This window comes from Mustela nivalis (genome assembly GCF_964662115.1).
Source record: "Mustela nivalis genome assembly, chromosome: 16".
In the NCBI taxonomy this organism is placed as follows: domain Eukaryota; kingdom Metazoa; phylum Chordata; class Mammalia; order Carnivora; family Mustelidae; genus Mustela; species Mustela nivalis.
Window position 1 is genome coordinate 17,129,207 of NC_139035.1, and position 20,208 is coordinate 17,149,414.

The 20,208-nt window shown below is 43.1% G+C and overlaps 1 protein-coding gene across 6 annotated transcripts in view; it reads left to right on the forward strand.

The window, feature by feature from the left end:
• The window catches only part of CACNA1E (calcium voltage-gated channel subunit alpha1 E), a 497,661-nt gene that overhangs the window by 64,965 nt on the left and 412,488 nt on the right, over positions 1 to 20,208 (forward strand). For 5 of the 6 annotated variants that reach the window (XM_082701733.1, XM_082701731.1, XM_082701735.1 and 2 more), the window contains exon 2: positions 13,281 to 13,455. The exons of the other annotated variant lie outside the window; for it this stretch is intronic. The gene's annotated coding sequence lies outside the window, so the exon portion shown is untranslated. The remainder of the gene's footprint in view (positions 1 to 13,280; positions 13,456 to 20,208) is intronic. 6 annotated transcript variants of the gene reach the window in all.

The window sequence follows — 20,208 nt, forward strand, 5'->3', positions numbered from 1 at the left end:
CTTATCTTTCACTGATGTCCATCTTACACTTATCTTTCACTTATCTCCATGTATTATTTGATTTCATGGACCCATTGGCTGCTAATAGCATTGGTTTAGCTTTCATGTGTTTGTGTTTTTCCAGTTTTATTTCCTTGTAATTAATTTCTTTTTAAAAAGATTTTATTTATTTATTTGACAGAGAGAGTGAGATAGAACACAAGCAGGTGGAGTAGGAGAGGGAGAAGCAGGCTCTCAGCTGAGTAGGGAGCTTGATGCATGGCTTGATCCCAGGACCCTGGGATCATGACCCAAGCCTAAGGCAGACAGAACTGAATGAGCAATCCAGGTGCCCCACTTGTAATTAATTTCTAATTTCATATCATTGTAGTTGGAAAAATGTACGATATGTCTTCAGTCTTCTTTAATTTGTTGAGACTTACTCTGTGGTCTAACATATGATCTATCCTGGTGTTGTTTCATGTGTACTTGAAAAGAATGTGTATTATGTTGTTTTGGGATGGATTATTCTATACATGTCTGTGAAGTCCACCTTGTCTAACGTGATGTTCACAGAGACTGTTTGACACTTATGAATTTTCTGGCTGAATAATATATGCTTTGATATAATTGAGTTAAAGTTTCCTACTATTACTTTAATACTGTCAATTTTTCTCTTTATATCTGTTAATATTTGCTTTATGTGTTCACATGCTCCAGTGTTGGGTATATAGATATTTATAATTGTTATATCCTCTTGTTGTGTTGATCCCTTTATCATTATGTAGTGCCCTTCATCTTGTGTAATAGTCTTTGCTTTAAAGTCTGTTTTGTGTAAGTATTGCCATACCAGCATTTCTCCCATTTCTGTTTGCGTGAGCTATCTTATTCTGTCCCGTCACTTTCAGTCTGTATGTGTCCTCGGGTGTGAACTGAGTCTCTTGTAGGCAGAAAATAGATGGGTCCTGGTTTGTTGTTGTTGTGGTGGTGGTGGTAGTTTTTTGTTTGTTTGTTTGTTTGTTTGTTTTTTGTCCATTCAGCCATCCTATGTCTTTGGATTGGAGCATTGAGACCATTTATATTTAGAGTAATTACTGGTAGATATGCAGTGATTGCCATTTTGTTGTTTCCTGGTTGTTTTTTGTAGTTCTTTTCTTTTCTTTTTCTCTTGCTCTCTTTCCTCATAATTGATGATTTTCATTAATGTTATGCTTGATTTATTTCTCTTTATTTTTTTGTGTCTCTACTATAGGTGTTTTATTTGTGGTTACCATAAGGTTTGTATATAACATCCTAAGTATGTAGTGGTCTTTATTAAGTTGATGATTTAAAGTTTGAACACATTATAAAAGAACTTATATTCATATCTTCTGCCCATTTCTTGACTGAATTATTTGTTTTTTGGGTATTGAGTTTGATAAGTTCTTTACAGATCTTGGCTACTAGCCTTTTATCTGACATGTCATTTGCAAATATCTTCTCCTATTCCATAGGTTGCCTTTTAGTTTTGCTGACTATTTGCTTTGCTGTGCAGAAGCTCTTTATCTGGATGAACGGGAGGGTATTATGCTGAGCAAAATAAGCCAGTTAGAGAAAGACAGTTATCAGATGGTTTCAGATATATGTGGAATATAAGAATCAGTACAGAGCGCTGTAGGGAAGGGGAGGGAAGACAGAATGGGAAATCATCAGAGAGGGAGAAAAACCATGAGAAACTCTTAACTCAAGGAAATAAACAGTGTTGCTGAAGGGGAGGTGGGTGGTGGGATAGGGTAATTAGTTGATGGCATTAAGAAGGGCACAGGATGTGATGAGCACTGGGTGATATATGTAGCTGATAAATTATTGAACACTACATCTGAAACTAAAGATGTACTATAAGTTGGCTAATTGAATTTAAATAAAAAAACAACTTCTGTTTTATACCCCCACTATACACACACACACACACACACACACACATACATACATACATATATATGTATATATTCATATATATAGGTCATTGTATTTTAAATCTTTTTATTTTGTGGGTCCCCTTAACTGATTTTTTGAAATAATTGATTTTCATACTAGCTTTATAAGAAATTTCTCTATTACCTAAAGTGTATATTTGTCTTTACTCATGAAATTTTTGCCTGTCATTATTTTCTTCTAATTATAACTTTTTCTTTACCACTTTTCTTTACCACTACCAAAAGAAGTCTCCTTTATATTTCCTGTAAGGTCAGTTTAGTGATGATGAATTCGTTTAACTTTTGTTTGGGAAAATCTTCATCTCTTCTTCAATTGACAATGACAGCCTTATCAGGTAGTGTATTCTTGGTTGTAGGTTTTCTTTTTTAGCACATTGAATATATCATGCTACTTTCTTCTGGCCTGCAAAGTTTCTGCTAAAAAAATCAGCTGATAGTCTTATTTTTTTTAATTGTAGTTTCCTACTTGCTTTTCTCTTGATGCTTTAAAAATTCTCTTTATCTTTATTTAATCATTGACATTTTAATTATTATGTGTTGTAGTGTGGACCTTCTTGGGTTCATATTGTTTGGAACTCTCTGTACTTCCTGAACCTGGATTATTGTTTTTCTTCCCCTTGGTTAGGGAGGTTTCAGCTGTTGTTGTTGTTTTGTTTTGTTTTTTTTTTTTTTTTTCAGTTAATTTTCTTTCTTTCTTTCTCTCTCTCTCTCTCTCTCTCTCTCTCTCTTCTTTCCTTCCTTCCTTTCTTTGTTATTTTCTCTTTTTCCTCTGGGGAACCTATAATTTGGTGTTGTTTAAGAGATCTATCCTCATTTTGTTTTATTCTTATTTCTTTTTGATGTTCAGCTTGGATGCTTCTTATCACCCTGTCTTCCAGATCACTGATCTGTTTCTGCATTGACTTTGATTCTCTTTAGTTTATTTTTCACTTCAGTTTTTGTATCCTTCAACTATGGTTATTTTTCATATATTTTTTAATCTCATTTTTGAAGTTCTCACTACCTTCATCTTCTCTCCAGTCCTTTGAGCATCTTTATGATCATACTTTGTACTCTTTATCATGTAGGTTGGTTATCTCCATTTCATTTAGCTTATTTTCTGAGGTTTTGCCTTCTTTCATTTGGAAAATATTCTTCTGTCTTGTTTTTCTTGACTTTCTGTGTTTGTTTCTTTTTATTAGGCAGGACTGCTACTTCTCCCAAACTTAAAGAAATGGTCTTATGTATGCTCACCCTCTGTGTAGACTGTGTGTGCCTGGTGACATTGGCTGACTGGCTGGAGTTGTGACTGGCATGGGTGGTGGGTCCTGGGGCACTCCATGATGTGGTTTGTTCTGGTAGGCTGGCTGGAGCTGAAGTGTGCATGGGCTAGGGTGGTCCTGAGACTCTCTCCTCCTAGAGGGTGCCCTAGCAGGATAGCTGAAGCTGAAGTGGGTACAAGATAGTGGTGTGTTGCGACTCTACATGCAGAGGATGTCCTGGCAGGACAGTTGAAGCTGAAGTGGGTACAAGATAGGTATTTTGTTTCACTCCACACAGGGGGTACCCTAATAAGGGCAGCTAGAGCTGAGATGGGGTGGAGATTGAGGGATCCTTCCATTCTGCACTGGGGCTATCCTAGTAGTTGTCTGGAGTTTAAGTGGTGTGGGCCTGGAGTATCCTGGAATGCTTTGTGCCTCTGTCACTTTGTTAAGCTGGCTGGAGCAATAGGGAGCACTGACCAGGGGCTGCTGTGGTAAGGTAGCTTGGCTGGGTATGGGCTAGGGGTCTGGGGCTCACTGAGGTGGTAGGCTAGCTAGGGCACCTGGATCCTATTCCCATCCATGCTGTTATGGTAGAGGGGGAAAGTAAGCCATGACTCTTACCATCTCCTCCAACCTGGAGAGAGTTCCAGTAGCTACCCCAACATTTTGTCAGAGTTCTAGGGTTCATTCCTTTATATTCCAGTTGCCCTTTCATTTTACTTTTATTTTCTCCAAATTTTTATTTAAATTTAAGGTAGTTAATATACAGTGTAGTATTAGTTTTAGGTGTAGATTTAGTGATTCTTCACTTACATACAAAACCCGGGACTCATGACAAGTACCCCCCTTAACACCCGTCACCTATTTAACCCATATCCCCACCCACCCCTCCTTCAGTAATCCTGTTTGTTTTCTATAGTTAAGAGTCTGTTTCTGGATTTGCCTCTCTCTTTTCTCCCCTCTATGTTCATCTCTTTTGTTTCTTAAATTGAAACCACACCATTTTTTCCTGTGCCCTGGGGCAAGTGAATTTTCTCAGAGTCTCAGCATTGCAGTTTGCAGTATCTAGGGTGAAGATTTCCTCCAGTATGGGTTTTCTGTCTCTTTTGCCATTCTCTCTGTAGTCTGTCTTTTGTTGTGAAGAAGCTATTTAGTCTTCCCTCCATTCTTTTTCAAGAGAAACTATTCTATAAATCGGTGTAGATTTGGTGTGTCTATGGAAGAGGCGAGTTCAGCTTTTACCTGTGTCACCATCTTGGCTCAGAAGTCCATATTTTCTTTTTTCATTCATCTGTTGATGGACACTTAGGTTATTTCCATGTCTTGGCTATTGTAAATAATGCTTCAGTGAACATGGAGGTGTGGATACCTTTTCAAGCAATGATTTCATTTCTTTGAGATAAATACCCAGTAGTGGTATTGCTGGATCATATGGTAGTTCTATTTTTAATATTTTGAGGATGCTCCATACTGTTTTCCACAGTGGCTGCAGCAATTTATACTCCCACCGACATCGTACCAGGGTTCCGCTTTCTCCATGTGCTTGCCATTTCTTGTCTTTCTAGGATAGCCATTCTAAGGGTGTGAGATGATAGCTTATCGTGATTTTGATTTGCATTTCCCTAATGGTTAGTGAGGTTGAACACCTTTTCATGTACCTTTTGGCCATTTTGTGTATGTTCTTTGGAAAAATAACTATTTGGATCCTCTGCTCATTTTTTAGTTAGTTTTTGTTTTCCTTTTGAGTTGTAGGATTTTTTTTTTGTATTATTTCTGATATTAACCCTTCACCAGATACATGATTTAAAAGTATTTTCTCCTATTCAGTAGGTTGCCTTTTCATTTTGTGGGTGGTTTTCTTTGTTCTGCAGAAGCTTTTTTTTTTTTAATTTATTCATTTGACACAGAGAGAGAAATTACAAGTAGGCAGAGAGAGGAAGGGAAGCAGGCTCTCTGCTGAACAGAGAGCCCGATGCGGGGCTCGATCCCAGGACCCTGGGATCATGACCCGAGCCGAAGGCAGAGGCTTTATCCCACTGAGCCATGCAGGTGCCCCCTGCAGAAGCTTTTTAATGCGATGTGGTCTCACTTGTTTATTTCTGCCTTGCTGCCTCCCCTGTGAATGTTGATTCTAGTATCTCTATACCAGGTATAAATGGTAGAGTAGGGGTGGAGGTGGGGAGAGAAAGGAAATAAAGGGAATAAATGGAGCACCTGGTTGTGCTTAGAATTAGGAAAGTATGTCTGTGGCAAAGTGCCCTTAGAGAACTACAACCCTGGGTGTGAGCCTGACCACCATCTTAACGCTTCCTTGTTTAAAATTTAAAACAGTCTATGGGAGATATTCTCTTTTTTAGGATTATCATTCTGATTTTATTACAGAGCTCTGTTGGGAAATTAATTTTTCATTTTAGGAACTTGCTAGAATATATCTGTGGCAGAAACTGTAAGTACTCAACAAGCTCATTTCCTTTTCTTCCTGGGCGTATAGCTTGACTACCTTTCTCTGTCTCCCTTCTCCTTTGCAGTTAGGTTTGGCTGTACAATAGAGCCCTGGCCAGTGGAATATTCGCAAAAGTGATGTCTGGCACTTCTAGGGCTGGTCCGTTAAACTTCCTACATTATCATCCAAGCTTTTTCTCTTCTTTGCCTGTTGCTGGATGCCCGAGATCTAGTCTAGAACGGCACTATCCAATAGAACTTTCATGATGATGAAATATTCTAAACCTCTTCTGTCCAGTATAGCAGCCATGTACTCACTGAGCCCTTCATATACAGCTAGCAGAACTGGGAAACTGAATTTTTAATTTCATTTAATTTTAATTAATATAAATAACCACAAATGGTCAGCAGCTACCATACTGGATCGCAGAGCCTTCGATAGAAGGAGTCTGGTCCCTGAGTGGCTGGATGGAGCAGAGTTCTTGGCCTGCCTACACTGCATGGTGAAATGCATGAGAAATATGTACTTACTGTGTTAAAACACTATAATGTAATACCTGTTCCAGAAAAGGAGGGACACCTGCTGATTCACCTACACTAAAAATTCATGTGGCATGCATTTTCAGCTGGGCAACAATATGGCTGGACAAACACAATATCTCATATCAAACCCAATCATCTAGTGTAATTCCTAAATAGGCAATCTAATTTACCGCCCTTAAGTGGTTAATTTTTGCCCCCAGTTTTGCCCCCCACCCTATTTTCTTGGAGAGCAGTAGTGAACAGGAGGCCATGACAGAGGTGTCACCCCCTTTTCCTACTGGGGTAGAAGAAACTGCTCAGCACTCTGGTTTCTTCTCCATCCTAGATCACTGTGTAGGCTTGGGGAAGTCACATCGTTTCTCTTGTTATTGCCTTCATCACCTATAAAATTGTGACTTCTGGATTTGTTTTTTTTAATGGTTCTTTCATATACATGCTCCATGATCTCTTATGCACCCTCTGTTTTTTTTTTTTTTTGAAGGGGTGGCTGCCACTACCATTGCTCTGGTCTAAGTCCCTCCAGGCCCTTCCAAGTTCTGTGCCTCTGACTTCATGCCTTCATGTCTTTCCTCTGTATCACTGATTATGCCCACACCCGTTAATTCTGCTGCCCCATACCTCATTCACCTTCAGCCTCTTCAGGCTCATTCCCATCCAGACCTCTCTGGTGAGAGGGCTTTTAGGAATATCCCTATAAAAGCCTTCTGTTCAGTTTCAGAAGAGAGGGCTCTGGGGACAGATGAATCTCCCGTCTGGGTGCTTCATCCTGTCACATGGCATTTCTCTCCCCATTTATATATTCTAGACTTTTATCTCCTTCACTCCTAGAATGTCAGGGGAATTAAAAGTTTGTAAATTGCCTTGAATTCCTTGGGGATAACGAGCAAGTGTAAAGAATAAAAGTCATTTTATGGAAAGCTGTTGAAAAATAGGCAGTGAGTTGATTCACAGGCTCCCCCATTGGGCTATGATTATGAGTGTCTCAGATGAAATATCACATTTCAGTACGACAGGTGATGCCTGTGTTGGGCTGCTAATTGTAATAAAAAGCTTAATTTGCACGTCTATTTCTCATTCCAGTGGGTTGAGGAGAGGGGGTGGCAAGGATGGGGCTATTCAGGGAGTCTTTATAAGCTTGTCCTTGAGTTGGTGATGGAAAGCGATTGTTCCAGCATTGTACAGTCAAAGCTTGACTGCTTGGTGCCACTAGTTTCCCAGCTATTCTGCTTCTCAGTAACACCATCGCTTTTCCTGTCTCCTAAGGCATACATTTTGCATCGATCATTTACTCACCTACTTCTTCCTTTTATTCTCCTTCTCTCTTCATCTCCCTCCCTCCCTTTCTCTCCATCCTTCTCTCCTTTGCTCATCCCCTCCCTTCTTTTCTTCCCTTCCTTTCTTTTGCCATCATTCCTTAGTAATTGTGGTTGTCTGTTTTATTGAAGAGACTGAGCATAAGGTGGTGAATGAGATAAATATGTTCCCTGCCCTTGTATAATTGCAGACTATTATGGTTGACAAACAATGATACAAGGAATTTTATTTTATTTTTTTAAAGATTTTATTTATTTATTCGACAGACAGAGATTGCAAGTAGGCAGAGAGGCAGGCAGAGAGAGGGGGAGAGGCAGGCTCCCCTCTGAGCAGAGAGCCCAATGCGGGGCTCGATCCCAGGACCCTGGGATCATGACCTGAGCCGAAGGCAGAGGCTTTAACCGACTGAGCCACCCAGGCTCCCCAATACAAGGACTTTTAACAAAGAGCTGTTTATTTGTTCATTCAACAAGTAATGAAAGAGAGCCTACTATGAGCCAGGCACTGTTCTACAGACTTGGGATACATCAGTGAACAACAAAGCCCAGACTTCTCTGAGATTGTAAAGCAGGTGACTGTGATTTACCTAAATGGTCCAGAGGGGTGAACAGGGATGCTTTGTTTGACCCGGTAGGATGAGAAGAAATTAGGTCAGCCAAAAAGGGTCAGGGAAAGTGGTCAGCTGGCTGCTGGAGGGAGCAGCTGGTGAGGAGGAAGGAACGGAGTTTACTCACTGAAGCTGGTGCATATGGTGTGTGGGTCCAGAACGGCAAAAATGAGTCCTGAGAGCCAGGCAGGAACCAATCCCTAGGGGACATCTAAGCTACAGCAGTGATTTCAGAGTTCATTCACGGCATTTAAAGATCACATTTAAAGGGGAGTAAGGACAGTTTGGATCAGAACTGTCCAATAGAACTTTCTGGGATGGTGGAAATTCTGCTCTGGCTGATATGGTAGCAACTAGTCACAGTAACTAAGCATGCTTAAAATTGTGGACTATGTGACTGAGGAACTGAGTTTTAAATTTTATTATTTTAAATGGCTGCATGTGGCTAGAAGCTACCTTACTAGATAGTGCGTATCAGAACTGTTTGTTCACATCATATCCAGAATTATAATCACATGTTTTCTGCATCGCACCCCAGTGTGGACTTCTGCTCCTTTGAAGCCTTTCCCAACCATGGAGGCCTGCGGTACCAATCCAATCTCCCAGCTGCCTGGGCAGCAGCTTTCTACAAGTTTTTATGAGTCCCCCTTCCTCCTCACTGACTCTTCACACTCTCAGAGTAGGACTGTCTTTGTTTTTATCCTCGGCAGGCCACGCAGCCTCTGTTCATGGAGTAATTTTTATTTCGGGGTTGACTCCTGTTTTCCTCTGTGGGCTCATGATGGGTGGAAAGCGCGAGGATGCAGACGCCAGCTTGGCCTGCGTGCTACCACACTGGGTCTGCGTGGTCAGCCTCTAGAGGGCGCATGGGGGGCATCTGCCCAAGAAGCCAGCCTGCCTGGCCTCTAGGAGCCCTGCCAGAATCTCTCACCTGTCCACCCCTGGGGCCCTTCCGTGCTGTGAACCAAGTGAGGCAGAGGGCTTCTCGGGTTCTCCTTGTTGTCACATGGAGGAACGGTTGGGTTGCACTTCTGAAAGTCTTGTGGGGACAGAAGCTTGCTTTCCATCCTTGTATTTCCTCTCGACAGTCAAGTAGTTTTCCCACTGAGGTTTACAGTTTAAAACTGATTGGGAAGGGTCTTCTTTTTTTATTTAAGAAAAATTTTTTTATTAACATATAATGTATGATTAGCCCCAGGGGTACAGGTCTGTAAATCGCCAGGTTTACACACTTCACAGCACTTACCATTACACATACCCTCCCCAATGTCCACAACTCCACCACCTTCTCCCTCCCCCCCAAACCCCCCAGCAACTCTCAGTTTGTTTTGTGAGATTAAGAGTCTCTTATGGTTTGTCTCCCTCCCGATCCCATCTTGCTTCATTTATTCTTTTCCTACCCCCAAACCCCCCACGTTGCATCTCCACTTCCTCATATCAGGGAGACCATATGATAGTTGTCTTTCTCCGATTGACTTCTTTTGCTCAGCATAATACCCTCTAGTTCCATCCACATCATAAATTGACAGTTTTTTTGGTCAGTACTCATGACTTAGTTAAAAATGTTTTTCCTCTTTGTTTTTTTTTTTTTTTAATTAAAATAAACTGAAGACCTATATCTAGCAGATGCTGCAGTTCTACTTCTATTTAAAAGGGGAAATATACTGTGGAAAGAACCAAGATGCCCTTCAACGGACGAATGGATAAGGAAGATGTGGTCCACATACACTACGGAGTATTATGCCTCCATCAGAAAGGATGAATACCCAACTTTTGTAGCAACATGGACGGGACTGGAAGAGATTATGTTGAGTGAAATAAGTCAAGCAGAGAGAGTCAACTATCATATGGTTTCACTTATTTGTGGAGCATAACAAATAACATGGAGGACAAGGGGAGATGGAGAGGAGAAGGGAGTTGGGGGAAATTGGAAGGGGAGGTGAACCATGAGAGACTATGGACTCTGAAAAACAATCTGAGGGGTTTGAAGTGGTGGGGTGGGGTGGGAGGTCGGGGTACCAGGTGGTGGGTATTAGAGAGGGCACGGATTGCATGGAGCACTGGGTGTGGTGAAAAAATAATGAATACTGTTATGCTGAAAATTAAAAAAAAAGGGGGGGAAATATATACCTACCTTACCTTCATTTAGATCAGTCAAGTATTTTACATGTCATCCTTGCGCAGGGGATGCAAGGATGACACGTAAATCTCTGTATCGTTCCAATTTTAGTATATGTGCTGCTGAAGCGAGCACTCAATCAAGTATTTTAGACTTGTTCCATCTTTTTTTTTTTTAAAATATTTATTTATTTATTTGACAGAGAGAGATTACAAGTAGGCAGAGAGGCAGGCAGAGAGAGAGAGAGGAGGAAGCAGGCTCCCTGCTGAGCAGAGAGCCTGATGCGGGACTCGATCCCAGGACCCTGAGACCATAACCTGAGCCAAAGGCAGCGGCCTAATCCACTGAGCCACCCAGGTGCCCGACTTGTTCCATCTTTACATATGAGCTTGTTGGGTGTACATTTATATATTAATCTTTTAGTGGTTGCTCTAAACATTTCAACACATAAGCTTGGTTTATTAGAGTTTATCATGAATTAGGACTTTTAACACTTCTCAGATAATGAAAGTATTTAAAAACTTAAACTTCATTTATTCCCCTTTGACTTTTGTGTTTTTGTTAAGCATTTTATCTTTATATATATTTAAAATCCTATGACAATTTTTTATATAGTGGATATTTATTCATATTTATGCCACTTTTTTTTAAATGGTGGTGTTTTCAGATTCTCTCTCTTTTTTTAATTTAATTGCTTTTCAGTGAAGCAGAATTCATTGTTTATGCACCATACCTAGTGCTCCATGCAATATGTGCCCCCCATGATACCCACCACCAGGCTCCCCCAACCTCCTACCCCCCGCCCCTTCAAAGGGTCTTATTTCCATGCTTATGTTTTGAGCTCAGCTTGAAGCATGAAAGGAAATATTCTTATGTTCTCAATCAATTTGGGGACTTTTCTCAATTCCCTCAGTCATCAGAACCAAAATGTGCGAAGCTCTCGTTTGAGTTCTCTCACGTGACTAGCCTAGGGCTGCGTCTCCTCTCTCTGGAAGTACAGATAGCGTTGCCCCATTTTCAGAGTACACAGAAGATGGGACATGGTAATTTTAGTGACGGGATGGGGATCTTTGTCCTGGCAGAGTCTTGGTTCTCACAGGGGAAATTTATTTTCATAAAATAACGATGGTCTCAAATATCATTTAGGGAGTGTTTCTGTTTTCTCAGTGAGCCTTTGTTGTCACCTGTGGAGATGGGGCCTCATTACCACATGAGGATTTCCTCCTGTCCTCAAGGCCTTTCTGACTATCGGAACATACTTCACTGGGCTGAAGTATGGTGGCTTTCACTCCTGGATTTTGGCTTTTCCCAGGGGGCCTGATAAGCCCAGTCTTATATCCCTCCTTCACCTGAACACCCCTGGGTATTTGATGATAGGCCAGTCTTCCCTTGTCCAGTAGATTCCCAGAGTTCCTTTATTGATTTCTTGGAGGATGAGGTGTCAAGCCCCATGGTCATCTCAAAGGACAGTCTTTACTTTCTCCTCAGAGGGGAGCACCCAGAATAAAGGAAGTCAGCTTTACGCAGAGATGTGGAGAATGCGTGACCTGGGCAGAAAGGGCATGAAGTCTTGACCAAGTGTGTATCCCAGAGAGGTCCACAGTAGTGGTCCTGCCTATATAGTGAGGGGGTCTTACTCTTTGTCCGGGGTCCTCGGATAGACTCAGCTGTGAGAGGACATGGCTCTCGTTTGCATCAGTGCCGTCTGGCGCAGTGTCTCATCCAGAGTGGGCACTTGGCGAGTATTTGCTGTCGGGCTGTGGGGGCCGATGTGAGTGCTGCTTCAGAGCAGAGGGCGCCCAGGGAGAGAATGGAATGAGACAGGATGCATGTAGGACCCAAGAGGCACTTAAGTGAGGACACAGAGCTTATGATTAATTCAAACAATAAATGAAGAGGCAGTGGAAGGACCTGAAGGAAGAGACTGAAGTGGTCGCAGCCGCAAGAAAGATGATGTTAGACGAGGCAGACTCTGTGTTGGGATGGGAATGGTGCGAAGCAGAAGGCTTGTTGTTTTCCGTTTCCCCAGGAGACTTTCTTTCTTGAGGCCTCTCCCTCCACATAAATGACAGCCGCTCCTCACAATGGCTCCTGGAGACAGGGCATGGCTGTTATGTTCATTGTTAATGTTCATTGTTCAGATGAGCAAAGGGCCCAGGGGATTTACCTCCACTTCCCAAGGGAACAGGATCTGTGTTGGGCCCAGGGCACCTGCTATCACTGACCTCACCATGGGGAATGGCCGCAGTGAATTCAGTGATGGCCAGAAATGAGAGGTTAGGAAACTGGTGGAATTTGAGAGAGCTTTTAAAAGAAGACGTGCTGTTCATGGTGTTTGTTGATGTCACTTTGGTTCGGTTCAGTAGATAATCATTGAGACTCTACATGTCCTTCCTGCTGGGAAGAATAGAGTCATGGGCTGGGCAGAAAAGGAATATGAGCATGTGGGTCAGGACAGCTGCCCATCGACAGGAAAGTGGGTTGAATTTATGCGGCGGGGAGGGACACCAAGGACTGTTAACAAGGGTCAAAGTGGGTATTGAAAGCCATACCCTTATGTATAATAAGAGACTTGAACTGTAGTGTCTGTGACCTACAGGTGAGTCTGTTCGGCTGCCAACTCAGGCCTGGGCCCGAGAGCCCAGGTGCTTGTGGAGGTCACAGAGATGGACAAGAAATGGTCGGCCACATGCAGTTACAATCTAGCAGGGAAAGTAAATCAGACGGACATATAATTATATAATATGTAGAATATAAATATATATTCTATATATATTTATATATACATACATAAATATGTAGAACATAAATATATAAATATATAGAATATAAATATATATTTTACTATGCTGTGATTACAGAGGAAGGATATATTGCTTCCTACTGGAAGAGAAGCTGGAGGCTCTATGAAGAGGAGACAATTTGACAAGCTCTTTGACGCTCAAACTGCCCCTGCCCTTACTTTCCTGTTTCTATATTTGCCACCCTGCTGGTCAAGCCAAAAATCTAGAGGCGTCATTACTGATAATTCTCTTTTTCCTCTCCCTGATGTCCAGTCTGTCACTCGGTTCTGGAGCGTCTGTCTCCAGCAAAGAGCTTGATTCCATCGGTTTCACTCCTTCTTCGCTGCCACCATTGATGCCATGGACACAACCGCCTGTTGCTGGGACTGTTGAAAGCATTTTCTACACATCTTCCTATCCTGTGAACAGTTTTTGCAGCATCCAAAAGGTAATTTAAAATCCTGCCACTCCTCTGCTCAAAAAACCTCTGTGGCTTCTCATATTAGTCAGTGAAGCAACCTTAGGCATTTCCCCCAACCTCACCCCGTTTTTGCTTTATTGACATCAATGCTCAGCTTTTACTGTCTACTCCTGCAGTGGGGAGGGACAGCCTCTTCTTCCACTGCTGCTTCTTGGTCAGTTTCTCTTTGTGCTCGTTCAGCTGGCAACACCTGGCATGTGTCGTCTTGGGCTGCAGATCCAAGGGCTTGTTACTTCTTACCCTTGTATAATTTCTTGAGGTTCCCTTTCTGAGTCTGGTTAATGGCAATGAGATTACGAGCAATGGATTTGCAAACAACTTGGAGAGCTTGGAAGCTACCTGGCTTGTCACAGCTGGGACAGCTCCGTCTTCAGGTCTCCCAGCTGTTTAAGCAGTGCCCCCTCCACGGCCACGTGCTTCTTGCTGTGAAGGTATTGAGCTTTAATCTTGGCCATGCCTGCAAAAGCTGCTGCCACCTGCTCCTTGACAAAGAGGAAGATCTTTAGGTATTTCAAACAAGGAATATTAATACAAGATTGTGTTGCATACATACAGAGGATGGGAGGCAACCGGAGCATGAAAACACCACCACCTCAAGGTTAGAGACTCCCAATCCCCCGAACTCAGAAGCTGCTTGATCATGACGGGTTCACCTGGTGGGAGCTGTGCTCTCCGAGGAAGGGGCTGTTTGGCAGGAAGCTGCAAGGGCAAAAGAGATGCCACCATTGCATAAAGTGGCAACTAGAGTCAAGAAGGGAGAAATACTCTGACCTCTCCTTCCTGTCTCCTAGTCTTCCATTGTCAAGGGATCCTGGGAAATGCTGAAGGGTGGAAACAGATTGACAACCAGTTGGTGAAGACTGGCATACTCCCAGCTCTCTGCCATTGCCTACAGGGCCTCACGTGATCAGCTCCCGGCCACCTGGCCACTCTTTCCTTGTACCGACCTTCCTTCCTCCTAGCAGCCTGCTCTGTGGTTTCCCTCCTTTTCCTGGAGTATCCCAGGCTCTTCCTTCCCCACTTCTTTGGACAGTGGGCTCTCTTTCCCGAATAGGCATCCCTTGGCTACTTTCATGGCTGGCTCCTTCTTTGCATCCTTTAGTCTTAGCTCAAATGGCACCTTCCCAGGGGGACTTCCGTGCCCCCCCCAACTATGGTACCTCCCCTTGCCTTACTGATGACTGTTCTGTGATGTCTCCTTGGCATTTTGTTGTGGCACTCACCATAATCAAGACTGACTGACTTGTTAGTTGTTTATTATTTGTCTTTCTCACTTCATTCAGGTCTCTGCTCAAATATCATCTCCCCAGGAAGACCCTTAAGGCCACCCATGCTAAGGAGTGCCCCTTTCCCATCATGTTCTATTTCATCACACAACTTTGTTGTTGTTGTTGTTGTTGTTGTTATTATTATATAGGTAGTCATTACTTGGCAAACATACTACCCACCCTCCCACCACACACACACGTAGTTCTTCCCCACTAGATTCTAAATTCTCGGAAAGCTTGTTGACCTTGCTCATTTGAAAAGAAAGCTCCATGAAGGCAGGGGCTTTATGTGTCCCATTCAGCTGATTGAATGTTGTGAACATCCCCCGCACTTAGAACGATGCCACATACCTTGCACACTCAGTGAACACCTGTGGCATGAATGCATAAATAGTGTTGAAGTTGAGTAGAATCTCAAAAAGCTGTGTTGGAAGAGAAGAGAGAAGATTCTCCAATGATGGAAACACATCGTTGTGTGTTTTATTAATAAAATCAGAGATATTGGAAAGTGTATGCTCTGGGGAAGATGAGAACTTTGGTTTGTTGAAATGTGAAGACCGTGATGGGTGTTAAGTAGGAGTTAAGTCAGGAGACCAAATCATGGAAGACCTTAAAGGCTATGTTAATGAGTTCATTAAGTTAGGAAATACGGAACCCTGGAAGGTTTTGGAGCAGGGTTGTGAAATACACAGACTGTGCTTGAAAGATGCATTGGAAGTGTCTAAAGCTTTACTTTACTTTAACACCGGTGATAATTTTGTGGCTATTGGAGAGTCACAGTTGGTTCAGAGAGAGGGATGCCATGAGCAAAGACTAGTGAACCAAAGAGGCATTCTGGTCTGGTTAATTGGTTGGATCATTTATTCATCAAGGATCAGAGTACCCGGTAATAGCCAGGTTCTGCTGTGCAAGGAAACAGACATTTAAATATAAAACAGTATTAATGTAAATGTAAAAACAGGATCCCGTCCCTTGGGCTCACCCTCTGATAAGGAAAGTGAACCTGTAAACAGGTCATTACAAGGCAGTGTGAGATGAGCTCCGTGTCCCAGGGGCTGGGGCGGAGCAGGGGGATCAGCCGGCTCTTCCTGGGACAGTCAGGAAGGCTGCTCACACGCCTGGAAGGCGAGCAGGCAAGGGCCCGTGAACACAGGGGTGAAGGGAATGAAAGCAGAGGGACAGTAAGAGATCTGTTGGCTTCTTTTTACTCTCTCATGGCCTGGTGGAGGGACATTCATTCAGTCAAGGGAGAAAAAGAAAAGTCCAGGGTTTTCCCGGGAAAAACAAATTCTGCATTACATTACACCAAAGTTTTGAATTTTCCCACATGACTGAATGTTTCTGGAAACAAATTTTTAATGAATTCAAAATCTTCAATCATATGAATTTACCATTTAAACTGTGTTCCACAGCTGGGATTCCAATTTTTTAATTATGAACAATGCTGAGATTAAAATCTTCATTCATGAAACAAAACAAAACAAAACAGAGGGGCCGTGTAAAATGCAGAGGGGTTCAAGAGCATGGCTGTCTGGGGAACAGGGAGCAGCAGCTCTCTGGGCAGAGTGAACTGGCGTTGGGAGGGTGGGCAGAGCACTGTGGATTGGAGATGATGAAATGTGGGGGTTCAGAAAGCTAGGAGGGGCTGGTAATGAAGACCTTATTTCACCATGGTAGGACAAGGAGTTTGAAGACAAGGTCTGTTTCCTACTACTCCTTGACGTCTGCTTGCAACAGAAATGCTCTCTTTGTGGCCCTGACATACTCAGTTTACACCATTCATGTTCATTTTTTTCTAAAAATATTTAGTAAGTTTCTACTATGTGTCCCCCACTCTTCTATGCATTGAAGATATGGTGGTGAATAAGGTAAACAAGCTGCCCTTTCATAGTTTAAAGGCTAATGAGGAGGATGCATACGTGTGTGTGTGTGTGTGTGTGTGTGTGTGTGTGTATACTGTGTGCATTTATTTCTTGCCAAGTCATGATTAATTTTTTGAAAACATTTGGATATTTATATATACATTTTTTTTTGCCAAATTGCTGATTAGTTCTAGGAAAAATACAACTTGTCTAAGGACATAAAACACGATGAGAGGGAATGTTTAGATTGTGGCAGGTCTTTCTGTTTTGTGGAAATGATATGGGAGAAAAAGATCTGAAGTGAGGAGCAAGCCATGTGACTATCATGGGGAAGCGTGATTCAGGCAAAGAAAACAGCAAATGCAAAGGCCCTGAGGTGAGAGATGTTCCAGGAAGAGCAAGGAGGACAGTGCAGGTGGAGTGAAGTTAATAAAGGAAGAGGGATAGAAGTGGGGGAAGCAAGTAGGGACAAATCATGGTGGGCTTGCAGGTGACACGCAAGGTTATAGATTTTATTCTAAATGTGATGAGAATTCATTAGAAGGCTTTGAGCAATTCGTTGTAAAAGAATCATGCTAATCGCTTGTGAAAAATGGCCTCTAGTGGGGCAGGGGTGGAAGCCAAGAGTTGGGAGGCTGTTATAGTAGTATAAGTGAGAGATGGTGGTGACTTGGTGCAGCAAGTGGTGATGCTGTTGGCAAAAAATGGTTAGATTATAAATATATTTTGAGGATGGAGCCAGTAAGTTTGCTGATGGATTGAATGTGGGGTGTTGGGGAAAGATAGAAATCAAGGATGATTCCCAGGGTTTTTGACTTGAGTACCTGGACAAATGAACAGTGGTGCCATTTACTGAGATAAGAGACACTGATGGAAAAACAGATTTGTAAGAATGTAGAAGGCAGGGAAGTCAAAAGTTTTAATTTGGAAAAGCCTACTGGACACCCAAGTGGAGATGCTGTGTGAGCCATTAGATGCACAAGTCAGGAGTTCAGGGACAAAGTCAAAGGTGGAGGTAGGCATTTGGGAGTGTCCGCATATGGGGGGCAGTTAAATGCAGTTAAATGCGGTCTCTGTGGTCCTGACCATCCTTCCAGGACCAGAATCAGTGCTGCTCCTTCCATGAAGCTTTCCTGGACTGTCCCAGGCCTTTCCTTTGCCTTCCTATTATTTCTTTTAAACTGAAGACTTTTGTTTGGGAAAGCTGTGGCTTTGCCTGTGATTTAGATCTCTTGAGGCTTCACAGGGCCTTGACTGGGGTGTCTAGAGTGAGAGGTGCTCGTCTTCTACGTCTATAGGCAGGTGGGCTGTGTTTCCCAAGGTTCTCTGCGGCTGATGTTTGGAAGTATCAGACAGGACCCTGTTCTTGTCATTAGAGCCTAGACCTTCAAGATCAGCAACAAATATTGAAACATCATCATGCAAACCAAAGGTAAAAAGACTCATTATATGATTCTTTTTTTATGAAATATCCAAAATAGGCAAATCCATAGAGACAGAAAGCAGATTAGTGGTTGCCAGGAGCTTGGTGAGGGGGATTGGCAAGAGACTGTTTAATGAGTAGGGTTTCTTTTGAAGTGAGGAAAAGGTTCTGGAACTGGAGAGTGGTGATGGTTACCCAGCACTGTGAATATGCTTAATGCTTTTGAACTGTGTACTTTAAAATGGTGAATTTTATGTGTGTCTATTTTACCACAATGAAAAAAAAATACCAAAAATATATCATTAGGGATGACATTTTCCACAGACCTTCTCATTCTCTTCTCTTTGTGGCAGCTTCCTCACTTCCACTGGCTCCCTTTGCTTGGGGCAGGGATGGAGGCTGGGGGCTAGGCACTAGGGATGGGAGAGGTTGGATGCTTGTGGCTGGGGCCTGGTACTGACCTGCTTGGAAGGGCAGTCTGTTTGTGGGGAGAAGTGGAGGAAGGCAGGGATAGGATTACAGAGCAGGGTTAATTTACTCCCAACCAACCTAAGATTTAGGATGCGTGTGGGGGTGGGATAAGGGGTGGCCACGGGGAGGCTTGGCGAGCTGTGATGACAACTCATCTGCAGACCACCAGTATGCACTAGGGTAGCTACTGACACTCTTCTTGCTGAGCCCTTGCTTCCAGGGGCATCTGGGAAACTCTGGGGGGACTTGTGTTGCTGGTTGTAAACTCTGACTTTCCCCCAGCCTGGGGAAGGAGTCCAGTAGGGATTGGCTCAGAAAACCCCTTGAGAGAGGCTGGAAAAAGACTTTCCCAGCGATCTGATTATCCATCCCCTTACTGGGGTGACCACCCTTTGATTTTCAGGGCAAGGTTCTGTGGGCTGTGCTTTGGGGGTTCCTAAGGACCCATTAGCTTGAAATTACCAAGTAAGATGTAAGATGTTTTTACTTTGGGGCATAGTGTTGCCTGTGGTAGACCCCCGAGCAGATGTGTTAACTTGAGAAGGGGAGCCTATTAGCTATTGCACTAGCATGGACAGTCGCAGGGGGGCACCAGGGAATTAGGACGGGGAGGGTGGTTGTATTTCTAGAGATAGAGGTGGAGGATGAAGATGGAAATCCAGAAAAGCCCAGGACATGTGGAGTCCTCAGTGAAAGTAAGCGAAAGGGAATTTGCTAGCTCTTCCTCTGGCACTGGGCCACTTATTTCCAGCATTATTACATTAGGACTCCGGGTGTTTGCAGCCCCAAGTCTATAATGTGGGTGTGACTCTGGAAATAGGAGTTGTCTTAGTCTGCTTTGGCTGCCATGATCAAATGCCTTAGACTGGGTGGCTTAAACAACATCCATGTATTTCTCACAGTTCTGGAGACTGATGTCCAAGGTGAAGGTGCTGGCAGACTTGGTGTCTGGTGAAAGTACTCTTCCTGGCTTGCAAACAGCCATCTTGTTGCCAGGGCCTCATCTGGCAGAGAGAGAGAGAGAGAGAGAGAGAGAGGAGGAAAGAGCTCTCTGGTGTCTTTTTTTAAAGAGGGCACTAGTCCTATCAGATCAGCACTGCACTTTATGACCTCACCCTCTAAGGCCACCTTAATTACCTCCTAATGGCCCTGTCTCCAAATGTAGTCACATTGGGGGAATAGGGCTTCATCTTGTGAACTGGAAGGTGGCAAATACAGCCTTTCGCAGCACTCATAACCACACAGCTTCAGGAATGCTCTCTGGCAGGATTCAGAGGTCTAGAGCTGACACTCAGCGGCCTCGTTTCAGAAACTCATACTATGGATTGTGAGTTGTGTCCTGACGTGTCCTTTATGAGAACCAGCTAAGCTTGGGAATCATTATGTTGATGAAAACTGAACCTGGGTTCAGGGGTTGAGCCACAGGTGAACCAATTTCTCCCTGGTATTCTGAAATACTTTGTAGGGGTTGGGACACATGTGGGGCCAGGGGCCGAAGCAGTTGGTCAGGGACCTGAGCTGTATCTGGAAAATAGAGTGCAGGTAACTCTTGGCTTATAGACTATCTTCAGGCTCTGCTCGAATAATATATGCAAACTGGGTTTATCTCCTGGGTGGAACAGAAAGCTGCTGGAATTGTGTGTCAAAAGTGCCATAGCCCAGGAATCTGGTCAATGATTCCACGTGTGTGTGTGTG